At 36.6% G+C, this 19,119-nt stretch overlaps 1 protein-coding gene across 1 annotated transcript in view; it reads left to right on the forward strand.

Annotated features, from left to right (window-relative positions):
• Positions 1–7,144: 7,144 nt before the first annotated feature.
• Positions 7,145–19,119, forward strand: part of LOC133460752 (neuronal pentraxin-2-like) — a 34,015-nt gene continuing 22,040 nt past the window's right edge. The window contains exon 1 of the mRNA XM_061741498.1: positions 7,145–7,201. The gene's annotated coding sequence lies outside the window, so the exon portion shown is untranslated. The remainder of the gene's footprint in view (positions 7,202–19,119) is intronic.

Consider the following 19,119-nt stretch of genomic DNA (forward strand, 5'->3'; position numbering starts at 1 on the left):
CACAATGCACGTCAGTGTTTATACAGAATGACGAGGTCTTTCACCATCCTATGATATCATGTCCCCCTTTACTTCAGGAAGTTCTTCCCAGAGGATCTAGAGCAGGGGTCGGCAACCCAAAATGTTGAAAGAGCCGTATTGGACCAAAAACACAAAAAACGAATATGTCTTGAGCCGCAAAAAATGTCTTTTATAAGCCTTAGAATGAAGGCAACACATGCTGTATGTATCTAGTTATAACTGGGGGAAGATCTTTTTTTTCATTATGCACTCGAGATTAATGTTGAAGTAGAATCTCGAGAAAAAAGTCGAAATGTTGAGAAAAAAGTTGAAATGTCGAGATTAATGATGAAGTACAATCTTGAGAAAAAAGTTGAAATTTCGGAGAAAAAAGTCAAAATGTCGAGATTAAAAAAGGAAAAAGGAAGAAAAAAGAAAAAAAAGAAGAATAAAAGAGAAAAAAAGGAAAAAAAAAGAAGAATAAAAGGAAAAAAGTCGAAATGTCGAGATTAATGTTGAAGTACAATCTCGAGAAAAAAGTCAAAATGTTGAGAAAAAAGTTGAAATGTTGAGAAAAAAGTCAAAATTTCGAGAAAAAAGTCAAAATGTTTAGAAAAAAGTTGAAATGTCGAGATTAAAAAGGCAAAAAAAGGTCAAACATTTTTGAAAAAGCTCCAGGAGCCACTAGGGCGGCGCTAAAGAGCCGCATGTGGCTCTAGAGCCGCGGGTTGCCGACCCCTGGTGTAGCACCTTGGCTCTTTTCTGTTCTGGACGTTCTGTTATAAATCTATCGGCATCTTTAGGATCATTACCCTGTTGCTTGACTCATTTTCAGCCAAGATTTAGCAGCATTTTTTTCTTAGCTCTTACAGTTTGGTATACAGAGTTCATGTTCAACTCAGTGACTGCAAGGTGCCCACTTCGTGTGGCTACAAAACAAGCCCAAATCATTAGTCCTCCACCACCATGCTTGACAGAAGGTATGAGGGTTTTTTTTCTTCCAAAATGCACTGATGAGACCCAAGTAAAAATGTTTTTTCTTAAAGCCCAGTGCCAAAGGACATTGATGCAGATGTTCTGCAATTTATTAAACCAACGTAGAAATCTACACTGTCCTGCCAACATAGTAGAGAGGCCTTCACCTGGTAACTGTTTCAAACAATCCATACTTGGGAAGATTTTTTTTTCATTATGCACTTAGAGAAAAAAGTCGAAATCTTGAAAAAAAAGTTGAAATGTCGAGAAAAAAGTGGAAATGTTGAGAAAAAGTTGAAATGTCGAGAAAAAAGTCAAAATTTTGAGAAATAAGTTGAAATGTCAAGATTAATGTTGAAGTACAATCTTGAGAAAAAAGTCAAAATGTCGAGAAAAAAGTCAAAGTTTTCGAGAAAAAAGTCAAAATGTTGAGAAAAAGTTGAAATGTTGAGAAAAAGTTGAAATGTCGAGAAAAAATTTTAAATGTCGAGAAAAAAGTCAAAATTTTGAGAAAAAAGTTGAAATGTCAAGATTAATGTTGAAATACAATCTTGAGAAAAAAGTTGAAATGTCGAGAAAAAAGTCAACATTTTCGAGAAAAAAGTCAAAATGTTGAGAAAAAAAGCCAAAATTTCAAGATTAATGGTGAAGTACAGTCTCGAGAAAAAAGTCGAAATGTTGAGATTAAAAAGAAAATGAAAAAAAGAGAAAAAAAAAGAAAAAAAGGAAAAAAAAGGTCAAACATTTTTGAAAAAGCTCCAGGGCGGCACTAAAGAGCCGTGGGTGCCGACCCCTGATCTAGAGGCTAATATCAGAAATCAAATATCTATGCCAGTGTTCTTCAACCCTGATCTGCATCATTTAGATGTTTTCCTGGTGAAACACACACAATTACATCACCATTAGCTTCACAAAGCTCCCACAAGCCCACTAACGGAGAGAGTTTACAGGAAAATAGTAGATATTAGTGGGGAAAAGCATGTAGCAAAGGCCTCTTATTTTAATTGTGTATTTAGAGGATCTACTCTAAACCCTACGGATCACTTAAACTGTATTCTGCTGATGTCATTGTGCAAAGGAAATGACACCACGAGTTTGTCAACAACCAATCAGGAAAGTGGGACTTTTCCACTGCGGATGATCCGCCAGACGGATCCTAAGTCGCCCTAAATGATGCAGACAGATGGACGTTTGTGGTCACTGGGCCAAAGCAACAGGCTCAGCTCAATTTTTAACTTCAGTTGGACGTGTTTTACTGTTGAAACAGAACTGTGTTTCAGGATGTGACCTGGTTAAAAGAGATCAAGATGGAAATCAGATTCACATAAATTCACATTAAAGACTGATTATTCTTTGTGCCTTAGTTCAAAGATTTGAATCAGAACTTCTTTTCTATTAACATTTTAAAGATACAAATTACGACCACTTTATTTTACGACCTGGCTTTATCGGGGTGGAGTCTGCCACTCAACTTGCACCCCTTTTTTTCTTCTTGTGCACATCTTTTGATGAAATTAAGTTTATATATAAGTATATATATATATATATATATATATATATATATATATATATATATGTATATATATATATATATATATATATACACACATAATGATCGCTTTAAGTAGAAATGTTTCCCTTTTTATTCAAATTGTTTGACTTCTTGTTTTAAATACAGGACTGTCTCAGAAAATTTGAATATTGTTATAAAGTTCTTTATTTTCTGTAATGCAATTAAAAAAACAAAAATGTCATACATTCTGGATTCATTACAAATCAACTGAAATATTGCAAGCCTTTTATTATTTTAATATTGCTGATTATGGCTTACAGTTTAGGATTAAGATTCCCAGAATATTCTAATTTTTTGAGATAGGATATTTGAGTTTTCTTAAGCTGTAAAACATGATCAGCAAAATTAAAATAATAAAAGGCTTGCAATATTTCAGTTGATTTGTAATGAATCCAGAATGTATGACATGTTTTTATTACAGAAAATAAAGAACTTTATCACAATATTCTAATTTTCTGAGACAGTCCTGTATATATATATATATATATATATATATATATATATATATATATATATATATATATATATATATACTGTATATACTGTATATATTCTGAATATATTCTGAAAAAAGAACAATAATAATTAAACAAATATTTTAGAAACATAAACCTAAGTTTGCATAAACCAGGTTCAGTGACTAAAAAAAGTTTCGTTCTCCATGCAGAGGAGGTAAAATTATTCAAAGCCATAAAATTATGCATTATTATTGGCAGTTTCTTTGAGTGACAGCTGCGTAGAGGACTAGTTGTTGTTAAGTTTACTACCTACTGTAGCACTTCCAGCGGACTGTAAGCAATGACGTATTAGAGCATTATATTTTTTATTGTAATATTGCTTGTGGCAATGGTAATAAACAGATTCCCTGACCTGGAAGGGCTGAAGACTGCTGCTGGAACTAAACGGGAACATGGCCTCCCCATGCAGGGCTGCAAGGCCTGGCAGGAGCCAGAACCGTCAGCTCCTCAAGCTGAACCATCCTGCAGGTTGGACTGGATCCTTCACCAAAATCTCTGCAGGGACTGAGCTCCAATGGAACTCCGGGGATCCCAAGACGGCAGTCAGATTGAGCTTCAGCTCGTCGAGGGTCCTGGCAGGGCTCGATTGATGCTGCAGCTGGCTGCGTTTTAGCCTTGGCAGCACTTGTTTTGGATATCAGCATCGTGATCAGTGAGAATGGATGCACACATTCAATTCACATTCACATTCAAAAGAAACCCGCTATGACCTGAGGGGCAAACTCATGTTTGAGATGACGACAGCAAGAACTAAGATTAAAACGAGATGGACATCAATTAAGGCTAGAGAAATTTGGAATAGTTGTGATAACGACCTAAAAATGTGCAGTTCTATCTTCAAGTTTAAGGAAATGTTTAAAGAAAATACTGTAAATAAATATAAAATGCTATAATTATAAAGTATATTATCAAAAACATTCTAGAAAATGAAACGTCAATTTTATATTTTGTCTTACTTATTTTTGTCTTCTTTATGCATGGTTTGTTTCCACGGAGTAAAGCTAATGTCTCATATTTAAGCTAATCATAAGATAAAAAGGGTCGGCACTATAAGCTACGGCTTCAGCCAAAATAAAAGATTTGTTCGTTCGTTCGTTCGTTCGTTCGTTCGTTCGTTCGTTCGTTCGTTCGTTCGTTCGTTCGTTCGTTCGTTCGTTCGTTCGTTCGTTCGTTCGTTCGTTCGTTCGTTCGTTCGTTCGTTCGTTCGTTCGTTCGTTCGTTCGTTCGTTCGTTCGTTCGTTCGTTCGTTCGTTCGTTCGTTCGTTCGTTCGTTCGTTCGTTCGTTCGTTCGTTCGTTCGTTCGTTCGTTCGTTCGTTCGTTCGTTCGTTCGTTCGTTCGTTCGTTCGTTCGTTCGTTCGTTCGTTCGTTCGTTCGTTCGTTCGTTCGTTCGTTCGTTCGTTCGTTCGTTCGTTCGTTCGTTCGTTCGTTCGTTCGTTCGTTCGTTCGTTCGTTCGTTCGTTCGTTCGTTCGTTCGTTCGTTCGTTCGTTCGTTCGTTCGTTCGTTCGTTCGTTCGTTCGTTCGCTCGCTCGCTCGCTCGCTCGCTCGCTCGCTCGCTCGCTCGCTCGCTCGTTCGTTCGTTCGTTCGTTCGTTCGTTCGTTCGTTCGTTCGTTCGTTCGTTCGTTCGTTCGTTCGTTCGTTCGTTCGTTCGTTCGTTCGTTCGTTCGTTCGTTCGTTCGTTCGTTCGTTCGTTCGTTCGTTCGTTCGTTCGTTCGTTCGTTCGTTCGTTCGTTCGTTCGTTCGTTCGTTCGTTCGTTCGTTCGTTCGTTCGTTCGTTCGTTCGTTCAATCACAATGCATTTGAGGCAATTCAAGTTAGCTTGCTTGTGGTGAGTGAGGGTATAAATCAGTTGAAGTTGTTTCTTACTCCACAAAAACAGAGAAATTTGTTGTTTTTGTCGAGGTAGCAAAAACAAAAAACAAAGTTTATTCTGGCCAGGACATTTCAGACTTGATGAGAAACTCAAGTAGAAAATTGCTGGAAGCTCAGAACCCTCCGACTACGCCCCCTGTGTGCAGCTCATGAACAGGGTTGCCAGATTCTGCAAGAAAAGTAATCTGGATAGATGGATGGATAGATAGATAAAAATAATGATATCAGGTGTGAACTGGCATGCTAAGAGTTGTTTTCTCGTGATAGTCCAAAGTTTGGGTTTTAGCTGATGCTGATAAAGAGAAGAGGGAGGAGGCCACAACAGATAGATGACACCTTTTTAAATTAATCAAATGTAATTGAAACTGAAAATGTCATGAAGTTATGGATGTTGCCAGAAGAGAGATGTGAGCAGAGGTGTCAAGTAACGTAGTAAAGTACAAATACTTTGTTACCTTACTTAAGTAGAAATTTTGGTTATCTATACTTCACTGGAGTAATTATTTTTCAGACGACTTTTTACTTTTACTCCTTACATTTTCATGTAAAAAAAAAACTATCCAGTTAAATTGCTCCATCCGGATAGAGTGAATTTGGTTGTGGTTGTTTCAGATGTTCTTGTCCAGTTTTGTTCTTACATCCGTTCCCTCAGATTCCTGCAACTAAACTTGGTTCCAATAAAGGTTAGGATAAATGATAACATGCCTCTGAAGTTTGACTTTTTGCACCATTACAATACTTATAGGCAACTAGTCATCATATCTTCTGCTCTCTGAAACACATTGTCACGTCTGGGGGTAAGGTGTGGACCCAAAAGCAGGGAGAGCAGGAGTTCAATGAAAACAAAAGTATTTATTCCATAAAGGTAAAAACAAAAAGCACTGCTTGGCAGGATCTAAACTTAACATGAATGGGGATCAAGAATCAGGAGCACATGGAGGAAAGAACAGTACGGTCCGACAAGGAACAAGGGAACAGTGGCGTCAATTCAGTGGAAGCTAAGTTATGGCAAGGTTACGAGTCACAGAACTTAACTAGAGTATCAATCAACACGTCCAGCAAATACTCTTCACACAAGTCTATGTAGTTTATCTGTGTGGTCAAGAAAATTTGAACTTTTTCAAATGCAGTCTCGCTCACTGCAAAAACTAAAAAAAAAGAAATATTTGTCTTATTTCTAGTTAAAATGTCTAATTTTTAGTCAAAAAATCTCATTACACTTAAAACAAGAGTCATTACCAGAAAAATAACTTGTTATTTGACAATGTTCACCTGTTTCAAGTAAATTTTCACTTGAAATAAGTAGAAAAATCTGCCAGTGGGACAAGATTTATCTTCTCATTACAAGCTAAAAAAATCTTGTTCCACTGGCAGATTTTTCAACTTATTTCAAGCGAAAATCTACTTGAAACAGGTGAAAACTTGTCTTAAATGTAATGAGTTTTTTTTGACTAAAAATTTGACATTTTAACTCGAAATAAGATAAATATTCTTGGTAAGATTTTTAGTTTTTACAGTGTGTGCACTAGTGAAATCGATCATGTTGTTCTGATTTGCATTTGTAGTTATTCTATATGTATTAAGTAATAGAATAATCAATACAAATAGACAGAGTAATTCCATAAATGTATTAAAAAAAACAAACATTTACATTTTCCCTTGAAGCCAAGGTGTGGCGGCTGCCGTACCCAATTGACGCCCCTGCAAGGGAATGACAAGACCAGATATACACAGGGGATAACGAGACATGACGAGACACAGGTGCAGACAATCAGGGCAGATGGGACACAGGCGGGGCAAAACAAACTGAAAGTTGGGGGGAACGTCAAACCTTGACACAGATGTTAATGTTCAATAGTACACATCTATGGTTCTTTAATATATTTGCATTATACTAAGATACATTCATTTTCAATGGCTTTTATCCTTAATGGCTTTTCCCCCTTACATTACTTTTACTTTTATACTTTAAGTAGTTTTGAAACCAGTACTTTTATACTTTTACTCGAGTAAAAAACAGTTGATACTTCAACTTCTACAGGAGTATTTTTAAACTCTAGTACCTATACTTCTACCTGAGTAATGAATGTGAATACTTTGGACACCTCTGGATGTGAGTAAGACTGAACTAGATTACTCATGGAGAGAGAGAGAGGGAGAGAGAGAGTTAAAACGGTTCACCAATCCACGTATCCAATCCTTTTCAAGCTGATCAGTGTGCAGAATGGACTAACCTGCTCGGGCACTTCAAACTTGAAGACAGGTAAGAAATCCTTTGGTTTTTTTCTTTACAAAATCAACTGTTTTGGAGAATGCTTACAAAAAAAATAATAATTTCCAACAGAAATGTTATCCTCCCAGTCAATCTTGAAAACAAGTGCAGAGCTGAACTTCTGAGCGTGTTTGATTTCCGTCATGTAGAAGTGTAAACGAAACTCCTGCAGTCTGATTGAGATGGCTGATTTTTGTCCAAATTACTTTCAATTCCTTGAGAACACAACTTGTTTTCAGCATGTTTTATTATTATGAATTGTGAATCCGTTATGTATGTTGTCTAAATATATCTTATATCCTTACGTAATATAGAGTGCTTGTTTGCGTCCACAGCTTACCAGATAACCAGATCACAAGTCGTAGCTTGAGTTGATATTTAGGACACACTTCGGAGCTAAAATATCAGTTAATCATCAATCTGACCGATTGCTCAATAAAATTCTTCAGCAAAACTAATTAGTTTACTGATCAGGGCTTTGATCCTCTCAGCATTTAACTAAACAACTCAAAAAAGGTCTTAAGATGTATTTTTCTTTCTTACTTTTGCTGTCAAAGAAATTTACCTCATACAGGTAATTTATCAGCATACTCAAGTAAAGACGATTTATGAAGTTGTGCGAAAATATTATTATATATATTATATATATATATATATATATATATATATATATATATATATATATTATATATTACTGTATATTATTATATATATTATTATATTTACCTCCTTTATGAATGACTGTTATATTTACCTCCTTTATGAATGACTGACCAAATTTGTTGAACTATTTTTCATTAATTCCATTTTCTGATTTTTTTATTTTTTTTTTCGAGGGGGCTCCGAGTGGTCCCCTTGTTCCTGTTTCCGTCTCTGCACGTGTTTTCAGCCTCATAATTATCTGAGAAGTGTTCACGAGCCTCAGGTCACGTGCAGCTCAAATCTCAGCGTCAACCCAACGTCGTCTCACGCTCTCGTGTTTGAGCGGCTGATGTTTACACATCCACGTGCAAACATACCGTTACACTTCCCTCGGTTTAAAAGTGAAGCCACTTTGATTTAACTTTTATTGCTGCTTGTTGGGGTTCATTCTAAAGAACAGCTGTACATTTACAATAAGAAGAAAATACAGCAGTAGTACTATAAAATAACTATAAAGTGAAATGTTGGCATCTAGGGTTCTACTGTAAGTTTACCATTTTTATTTTTTTTTTTGATTGATTGAATTGTTTATTTCGAACACATAAGGAAAAAAATATAAGATTTTAAAACAAATTCAAAACATACAGGAAAAAATGTGCCATTATTTTTTTCTTTTTCTTTTTGAAATGACTGTTTATGTCACTATTTCAGCAATGCAGATACATATACAAGACTGTCTCAGAAAATTAGAATATTGTGATAAAGTCCTTTATTTTCTGTAATGCAAAAATGTCATACATTCTGGATTCATTACAAATCAACTGAAATATTGCAAGCCTTTTATTATTTTAATATTGCTGATCATGGCTTACAGCTTAAGAAAACTCAAATATCCTATCTCAAAAAATTTGAATATTCTAGGAATCTTAATCTTAAACTGTTAGCCATAATCAGCAATATTAAAATAATAAAATACTTGCAATATTTCAGTTGATTTGTAATGAATCCAGAATCCAGAATGTATGACATTTTTGGTTTTTTTTAATTGCATTACAGAAAATAAAGGACTTTATCACAATATTCTAATTTTCTGAGACAGTCCTGTAGATGTGAAGTACAGAGAAAGTTCTTTGTTTTTGTGCGTGTGTACCTGTTAGTCCTTGATCTCCGTCTGGCCGGCCCTGCAGGGCGTCGGGCCACGTGACGCACTGAGTCCTTCGTTTGACTCCTCTTCATTGGCTCGACACGGCTTACAGAGGCCAAGCGAAATGTGAGGATGATCCATCACCCTCCAGATCACGAATTCACCTGCAGACAAGCGTGACGCCTGCTTCTCACGGAATAAGCGACAGAGGAGATTTTAAACTAACAATGTGTTACCGTGGGAACCCGTAACATCAGCCCCTGTGTTGATGAAAATCTAAAATGTATCTTTAAGTCAGTTTCTTATTGCACTGCGTGAGGTATTCACAGAAGAAAAAAACAACCACAAAAAAAGTAATTCAACTTATGAGGGGCCGTATGGAACAAAATGCATTTTTAACCCTTACACACTTGTGAGGTCATGCATATACTACTATAATCACTAGCACATACACATAAAGGGCTGTCTCAGAAAATTAGAATATTGTGATAAAGTTCTTTATTTTCTGTAATGCAATTAAAAAAAATAAAATATCATGCATTCTGGATTCATTACAAATCAACTGAAATATTGCAAACCTTTTATTATTTTAATATTGCTGATTATGGTTTACAGTTTAAGATTAAGATTCCCAGAATATTCAAATTTTTTTAGATAGGATATTTTAGTTTTCTTAAGCTGTAAGCCATGATCAGCAATATTAAAATAATAAAATCCAGAATGGATAATGGATAATGAATCCAGAATGTATGACATTTTTGCATTACAGAAAATAAAGGACTTCATCACAATATTCTAATTTTCTGAGACAGTCCTTATTTCTAGTTAAAATGTCTAATTTTAAGTCAAAAACTCTCATTAGACTTAAAACAAGAGTCATTACCAGAAAAATAACTTATTTGACAATTTTCATCTGTTTCAAGTACATTTTTGCAGATTTTTTCTACTTATTTCAAGTGAAAATCTACTTGAAACAGGTGAAAATTGTCAAATAACACTTAAATAAAACTTGTTTTAAGTGTAATGAGACATTTTTACTAGAAATAAGACAAATATTCTTGTTATGAATGAATCCAGAATGTATGACATTTTTGTTTTTGTAATTGCATTACAGAAAATCACAATATTCAAATTTTCTGAGACAGTCCTGTATATCAACTCTCACACACACATACATACAAGACACTCCATATGCATGAGAGAGGTTTTACACGTTGATGTGTATGAGTCGATCAGGTTATACAGTAATCCCTTGTTTTTCGTGGGGGTTACGTTCCAAAAAGAACCCGTGATAAGTGAAATCCGCGAAGCAGCAACCTTTTTTTATACAAGGCTTCAAATTGTGGAGATCAGCCCCGCCCCACCGCGACCCAAGTAATTGGATCTGAACGGTAGAAAATGAAAAATGATTATGAAAAAAAATACAATAAGCTCAGTAGGACAAATTGTGACTGGCGCATATTTCACTGCTCTTCTGACGGTGCTGCTGCATCCTGACTTTACTCCGCTCTGTAGCGTCTTTTTCTTCTAAAGCTGCAGTACAGGGGTGTTTTTTCGAGAGAAGAACATAGTTACACTGAAAAAAATAAAAAAATCTGTGATATTAACACAATAATTAAAAATGAAGTTTGTTGCTTTACATGAATACTGTACATCTAGTTTTGAACTTAATCTGCATTTGTTCAAAAAACAAGAAATTGTGCATTTTTTCCTTAACAAGATCAAGAAATTCTAGTCTTTGTATGAACTACTTAATTTTTAGTATGTACAAAATAACTTATTTTGATAAATAAAGTAAACTTAACACAATTAAGTTGACTGTACTTGCAAAATGTATAATTTACATACAAAAAATTAAGTAGTTTATACAAAGACTAGTCTTTCTTGATCTACATAATAATCTCATGCAAAAAGTTGATTTATTTTTTTTAAGTAGATCAAGCACAATATTAGTATCAGTGTAGGGGTCATTGTTATCGCTCTTTTTTCCTCTGGGCAAAAAGATTCTTATAAACCGACATGCCACCATTGATTATATTTGAGACTGTAATGAACGATTCATCAAAGGGTCCCGTTCCTGAACTGCTGCTGAAGCTCATTGGTTGTTCTCAGCTTGTTGCTAAGCAACCAACGTTATTGACACAGGAAGTGAAGAAGCGGCGAGACTGTTTAGCCAATCAGAATGCAGAACACAATGCACAATGCAAATCCGTGAAGCAGCGAGACGTGAAAGGTGAACCGCGTTATAGCGAGGGATTACTGTATATGTGTATGTTATATATATGTGGCATAGTAGTATGAACTAGAACATTTCTGGAAATATTAATATGGGCATGCCCTACTGCCCAATTGTAGCCTCTTGCTGCTTTTGTTTGGGTTGGTTCTGGTTCTGTCTGAGGCGATTCTTAAATGTGTTTAAGGATGATTCATGTTGACCATTAAACCACACCCCTGTGAAGGAGGGGTGTGTGTAAGGGTTGTTAATAAACCACACGCTTGTGGTAATGTTTGGGGTTGTTCTGGTTCAGTTTGCTCATCCAGAGCGTTCTAAGGAGGAAAGACCTCGAGACAGAGTCAATTGTTATGTAGCCAGTAAAAAACTCCTTTGTTTCTTAACCCTTGTGCTGTCTTCGGGTCAAGGAAGGAGGAAGGGAAGAAGGGAGGAAGGAAGGAAGGACGGAAGAAAGAAAAGAATGAAGGGAGGAAAGAAGGACGGAAGAAAGAAAAGAAGGAAGGAAGGAAAGAAGGAAGGAAAGAAGGAAGGAAGGAAGGAAGGAAGGAAGGAAGGAAGGAAGGAAGGAAGGAAGGAAGGAAGGAAGGAAGGAAGGAAGGAAGGAAGGAAGGAAGGAAGGAAGGAAGGAAGGGAGAAAAGAAGGAAGGAAGGAAGGAAGGAAGGAAGGAAGGAAGGAAGGGAGAAAAGAAGGAAGGAAGGAAGGAAGGAAGGAAGGAAGGAAGGAAGGAAGGAAGGAAGGAAGGAAGGAAGGAAGGAAGGAAGGAAGGAAGGAAGGAAGGAAGGAAGGAAGGAAGGAAGGAAGGAAGGGAGGGAGGGAGGGAGGGAGAAAAGAAGGAAGGAAGGGAGGAAGGAAGGAAGGGGAAAAAAGAAGGAAGGAAGGAAAGAAGGGAGGAAAGAAGAAAGGAAGGAAGGGAGGGAGGGAGGGAGGAAAGAAGGAAGGAAGGAAGGGAGAAAAGAATGAAGGAAGGGAGGAAATAATGAAGGAGGAAGGGAAAAAAGAAGGAAAGAAGGAAGGAAGGGAGAAAAGAAGGAAGGAAGGAAAGAAGGGAAGAAAGAAGGAAGGAAGAAAGAAAAGAACAAAGGAAGGGAGAAAGGGAGGGAGGAAGGAAGGAAGGAAGGAAGGGAGAAAAGAAGGAAGGAAGGAAGGAAGGGAGAAAGGAAGGAAGGAAGGAAGGAAGGAAGGAAGGAAGGAGGGAAGGAAGGAAAGAAGGAAGGAAGGAAGGGAGGAAAGAAGGGAGGAAAGAAGGAAGGAAGGAAGGGAGAAAAGAAGGAAGGAAGGAAGGGAGGAAAGAATGAAGGAAGGGAGGAAAGAATGAAGGAAGTGAGAAAAGAAGGAAGGAAGGAAGGAAGGAAGGGAAAAGGAAGGAAGGGAGGAAAGAAGGAAGGAAGGAAGGAAGGAAGGAAGGAAGGAAGGAAGGAAGAAAAGAACAAAGGAAGGGAGAAAGGGAGGGAGGAAGGAAGGAAGGGGGGAAGGAAGGAAGGAAGGAAGGGAGGAAAGAAGGAAGGGGGAAAAGAAGGAAGGGAGGAAAGAATGAAGGAAGGGAGGAAAGAATGAAGGAAGTGAGAAAAGAAGGAAGGAAGGAAGGAAGGAAGGAAGGAAGGAAGGAAGGAAGGAAGGAAGGAAGGAAGGAAGGAAGGAAGGAAGGAAGGAAGGAAGGAAGGAAGGAAGGAAGGGAGGGAGGGAGGGAGGAAGGAAGGAAGGAAGGAAGGGAAGAAAGAAGGAAGGAAGGAAGGGAGAAAGGAAGGAAGGAAGGAAGGAAGGAAAGAAGGAAGGAAGGAAGGAAGGAAGGAAGGAAGGGAGAAAAGAAGGAAGGAAGGAAGGGAGGAAAGAATGAAGGAAGGGAGGAAAAAATGAAGGAAGGGAGGAAAGAATGAAGGAAGGGAGGAAAGAATGAAGGAAGGGAGGAAAGAATGAAGGAAGGAAGGAAGGGAGAAAATAAGGAAGGAAGGAAGGAAGGAAGGAAGGAAGGAAGGAAGGAAGGAAGGAAGGAAGGAAGGAAGGAAGGAAGGAAGGAAGGAAGGAAGGAAGGAAGGAAGGAAGGAAGGAAGGAAGGAAGGGAAAAAAGAGGAAGGGAAGAAGGAAGGAGAGAGCAGGAGGAAATAAGGAAGGTAATTTTGACCCAAAGACAGTACAAGGGTTAAGTGTTGCAAGGATGAATTCCTACTTTAAATGACATTAAACTGTTGTTTCTGTGCAGGTTAGAGGTTAGACCTTTCTATGCAAAATGGAAGGTGTGAGACTCTTCTCAGGATTTTGGTTAACTAGGTCATTAGATGGGGATTGCCCTGATTGCTCAGGTTCTGGCATAAACTTGAAGACTTTGGTTATGTACGATGAGATCATTGGCCCAGCCAACTGAAAAAGGTGACAAAGCCAGTTTAGTGTTGGGATATGAAAGGACACCATTTTCATTTTAGCCAATGTTTTTGACAGTGCACCAGAGACAGAGTGGTGAGCCTTGTTCTAACTGTTCCCTTTGTTTTAATAAATCTTTTTGGAAGAAATGTGCGCTTGGATAAACGTGCCTCTATTGTGAGATTACAAGAGACTTTTTCCAACTTTAGTGTAGAGATAACAGCATGTAATCATTGTTGTGGTTCCTCCAGTTGGCGACCTGTGTACTATTGATGCTTGAACATGTGTGGCTTAATTTCTGAACTTGTCATTGTTTAAAATGTAAGTAATCTCTCAGTTTTGTTCATGCTAGCTTGGCCTGGATCTCTGTGTCCCCTACCTGTTCAGTAGCGGGAGTTATGTCTGTTAAAAGACACCCTGCATCCTCAGAAATGTAACCAATCAGAAGACTTTTCATAGCCTTTCATAGCCTTCACCTGCTCTACCTACTGTATCTTCTTGTCAAACCCAAGTATGGATTGTTTGAAACAGTTACCAGGTGAAGGCCTCTCTACTATGTTGGCAGGACAGCGTAGATTTCTAAGTTGGTTTAATACATTGCATATGCATCAATGTCCTTTGGCACTGGGCTTTAAGAAAAAACATTTTTACCTGGGTCTCATCAGTGCATTTTGGAAGAAAAAACCCCTCATACCTTCTGTCAAGCATGGTGGTGGAGGACTAATGATGTGGGCTTGTTTTGTAGCCACACGAAGTGGACACCTTGCAGTCACTGAGTTGAACATGAATCCTGTATACAAAACTGTAAGAGCTAAGAAAAAAATGCTGCTAAATCTTGGCTGAAAAGGAGTCAAGCAACAGGGTAATGATCCTAAAGATGCCGATAAATTTATAACAGAACGTCCAGAACAGAAAAGAGCCAAGGTGCTACACCAGGGGTCTGCAACCCGCGGCTCTAGAGCCACATGCGGCTCTTTAGCGCCGCCCTAGTGGCTCCTGGAGCTTTTTCAAAAATGTTTGACCTTTTTTTGCCTTTTTTTGCCTTTTTAATCTCGACATTTCAACTTTTTTCTCAACATTTTGACTTTTTTCTCGAAATTTTGACTTTTTTCTCAACATTTCAACTTTTTTCTCGACATTTTGACTTTTTTCTCAACATTTTGACTTTTTTCTCGAGATTGTACTTCAACATTAATCTCGACATTTCGACTTTTTTCCTTTTTTTTTCTTATTTTTTCCTTTTTTTCTTTTTTTTCTCTTTTATTCTTCTTTTTTTTCTTTTTTCTTCCTTTTTCGTTTTTTAATCTCGACATTTCAACTTTTTTCTCGACATTTCAACTTTTTTCTCAACATTTTGACTTTTTTCTCGAGATTGTACTTCAACATTAATCTTGACATTTCGACTTTTTTCCTTTTGTTTCCTTTTTTTCTTATTTTTTCCTTTTTTTCTTTTTTTCTCTTTTATTCTTCTTTTTTTCTTTTTTCTTCCTTTTTTAATCTCGACATTTTGACTTTTTTCTCCGAAATTTTGACTTTTTTCTCCGAAATTTTGACTTTTTTCTCCGAAATTTTGACTTTTTTCTCCGAAATTTTGACTTTTTTCTCCGAAATTTTGACTTTTTTTTCAACATTTTGACTTTTTTCTCAAGATTGTACTTCAACATTAATCTCGACATTTCGACTTTTTTCTCAACATTTCAACTTTTTTCTCGACATGTCGATTTTTTTCTCGACATTTCGACTTTTTTATCGAGATTGTACTTCAACATTAATCTCGAGTGCATAATGAAAAAAGAATCTTCCCCCAGTTATAACTAGATACATACAGCATGTGTTGCCTTCATTCTAAGGCTTATAAAAGACATTTTTTGCGGCTCAAGACATATTTGTTTTTTGCGTTTTTGGTCCAATATGGCTCTTTAAACATTTTGGGTTGCCGACCCCTGTGCTACACAGTCCACACCTTAACCCAATAAAACGTGCTGTAATCTAAAGCAGCTATGTAAAGAAGAAATGGGTCCAAACATAACATTACACAGAAAACAGTTTCTTCAACTTATTGCTAGTACAAGTGGTTCCACAAGCACCTGTAGTTATATCCAAGCCTTTAGTAATCACTATATCTTTATGGGGGACTGAGTAAAGATGATATAGTCACTTTACAGTTTTTGAGACTGTATTGTGAACCTACCAGAACTATTACAGTGTGACTTGCATAGTTGCTTCTACAAAGCAACTATGCATGTAGCCTACGTAATTAATTATTTTCCCATGTTACACCTATGTGATTAATTAATTTCCTTTCAGGGATCAATAAAGTATTTTAATTGACTTTAATTGTATGTATATTGTGTGTCATTGTTGACATTTATGCTTTTTTATTGTAGCTTGTGTGGCTGTTTTATTACACCACTAAGTGGTGGTGCAGGTTCTTGGCTGCAGTGTTATGCAACAGAACAAATAGAGCATATCTTATGTGAGTTAAAACCAATAAATGTTGAGCATTTTTAAATTGCACCAATCTATCTTTGTACGCAGCTTTAAAATGACAGAGAAATAGCAAGACATTTAAAGAAGAATAAAAATAATTGTACCAAGTACACCAATCACATTTGTTGCAGCCCTTGTCGACCCAATGCATAGTTTAGTTTGTGGAGACGTGCACGTCAGGCTACAGTGTAGCTCACTGCATAGGGTTCACCCTTAAAAGAGAATTCATTTTTTCAATCAATTAATCAAAACTTTATTTATAAGGGGCCTTTACATGTCATAAGGCAACCAAAGTGCTGCACAGGTGAATAGAAATACAACAAAATAAAACCATTACATGCAAATAAAAGCAGTTGGCAATGACAATAATGTATACTATAAAAAACAACAGACAACGCAAGGACTGGCCTACTGATCGTGCTCACTGGAGTTAAAAGCCAGTATAAAATGCTGGGTTTTTAAAAGAGATTTTAAAATCATTGAGGGTTCTGGCAGACCTGACAGAAAGAGGGAGACCCTTCCAGAGTTTAGGAGCCGTAACTGAAAAGGCTCCGTCTCCCCTAGTCACAGGTCGAGTCCTGGGACCCACTAGGACAGGGATCGGCAACCCGCGGCTCTAGAGCCGCATGCGGCTCTTTAGCGCCGCCCTAGTGGCTCCTGGAGCTTTTTCAAAAATGTTCGACCTTTTTTTTTCTTTTTTTTCTTCTTCTTTTTCTTTTTTTTTTCTTCCTGTTTCCTTTCCTTTGTAATCTCAACATTTCAACTTTTTTCTCAAAATTTTGACTATTTCCTCGACATTTCAACTTTTTTCTCAACATTTTGACTTTTCCTCGAAATTTTGACTTTTTTCTCGAAATTTTGACTTTTTCCTCAACATTTCGACTTTTTTCTCGAGATTATACTTCAACATTAATCTCGACATTTCAACTTTTTTCTCAACATTTCGACTTTTTTCTTGAAGTGCATAATGAAAAAAAAAATCTTCCCCTAGTTATAACTAATATAGCTACATGCAGCATGTGTTGCCTTCATTCTAAGGCTTATAAAAGACTTTTTATTTTTTGCGGCTCCAGACATATTTGTTTTTTGCATTTTTGGTCCAATATGGCTCTTTCAACATTTTGGGTTGCCGACTCCTGCACTAGGAGCATCAGATCTTCAGATCTTCAGATCTCAGGTCTCTACAAGGACGATCAAAGGGATAAGGAGGTGCCAGACCAGATAAACATTTAAAAGCCAAGAGTAACTTTTTCAAAACAATTATATAAGAAACAGGCAGGCAGTGAAGAGAACGCAATACTGGGGTGATATGCTCACACCTTCTTGTACCCGTTAATAGGCGGACATCTGAATTTTGGACCTGCTGGAGATGGCGGAGGAGAGACCGGTCAATTCCACTATAAAGGCAGTAGTCCAGTCTAGAAAAGACAAATGCATGAATTACCTTTTCAAAGCCATCACGAGTAAGATGAGGCTTGACTTTGCTAATTAGTCTCAAATGATAAAAACTAGACTGGACTACTGCAATGTCTATGAAATTTAAAGTTTTTATGAATGAATGAAGTTTATTCAGTCATTGCAACACAAAACAACACCAAAAAAACATTGTACACAGTATTAACTTTTCATACAAAACCAAAAAAAATGTGTTGAACAATAACTGAAAAGGCATAGGCAGAAGCAAACTGCTTATAAAAGCCTATCCTATATTACCAACTTTCTATTTTTGGCTACCGACCTCCAGAAAACCAAAAAGAGAATAGAAAAGCAAAGAAACAACAAAAGGCAAAGAAACAATAGAAAAGCAAAGAAACATTGACAGATGGTCAATTGCACTTATAAGCTTCAAAAATAGCTTTACAAACCATTTTCTTAAATACAACAAAAGAATGACATGTTTTTAAATTTATGTTGGCATCATTCCAGAATTTAACTCCAACGATGGAGACACATCTCCTTTTCAAAAATAACCCCAAGATTCCTAATAAAAGGAGAGTTATAATAATCGAAGGGGCCAACAGCACTAACTTTTTTAGCATCTTGTAGACACTTCCGCAAATTCTCTACACACTGAGCTCCACCAGATTTTGAAGGTAAATAAATCTGGATGTCATCTGCATATTCAATGAGATGACGCATTATATATTTTTTTAAATGAAGCCAAGTTGAAGCAGGTCGAGAGAAAATAAAAGAGGGCCTAAAATAGAGTCTTGAGGTACTCCATATTTAAGTCTGAGAAAGAAAACTGTCCAGGTTGGACAGAAAAAATCCAGTCAAATAAATAGGACTTAAACCATTTAAGTGCAATGCCCTTCACACCAACTGACTGCTCGAGTCGTGATAATAAAATGTCATGATCCACTCTGTTGGATACGACGGAGTATTAGGGCCAAACAAAAAAAACAAAAAAAGGAAATTACGAGAATAAAGTCATAATGTAATGAGAATAAAGTCGTAAAATTATGAGAATAAAGTCATAATATAATGAGAATAAAGTCGTAATATTACGAGAATATTATATTATAAATATATAAATATAACTTCACAAGATGCTCAATATTCTTCATTTTAACACAGGGAGAAGATGCTCTTCCTGTTAGAGTTCTCATAAATTACCACTTTATTTTCATAATATTATGACTTTATTCTCATAAATTACCACTTTATTCATTACGACTTTATTCTCGTAATGTCACAACTTTATTCTCGGAATTTTACGACTTTATTCTCGGAATTTTACGACTTTATTCTCGTAATATTACGACTTTATTCTCATAATATTACGACTTTATTCTCATAATATTACGACTTTATTCTATTACGACTTCATTCTCGCAACATTACGACTTTATTCTCGTAATGTTACGACTTTATTCTCGTAATATTATGACTTTATTCTATTACGACTTTATTCTCACAACATTACGACTTTATTCTCGTAATTTTACGACTTTATTCTCATTATATTATGACTTTATTCTCGTAATTTCCAATTTTTTTTTGTCTTAGTTTGGCCCTAATACTCCGTCGTAGTTGGAAGCAGC

This window comes from Cololabis saira, chromosome 15, assembly GCF_033807715.1.
Source record: "Cololabis saira isolate AMF1-May2022 chromosome 15, fColSai1.1, whole genome shotgun sequence".
NCBI lineage: Eukaryota > Metazoa > Chordata > Actinopteri > Beloniformes > Belonidae > Cololabis > Cololabis saira.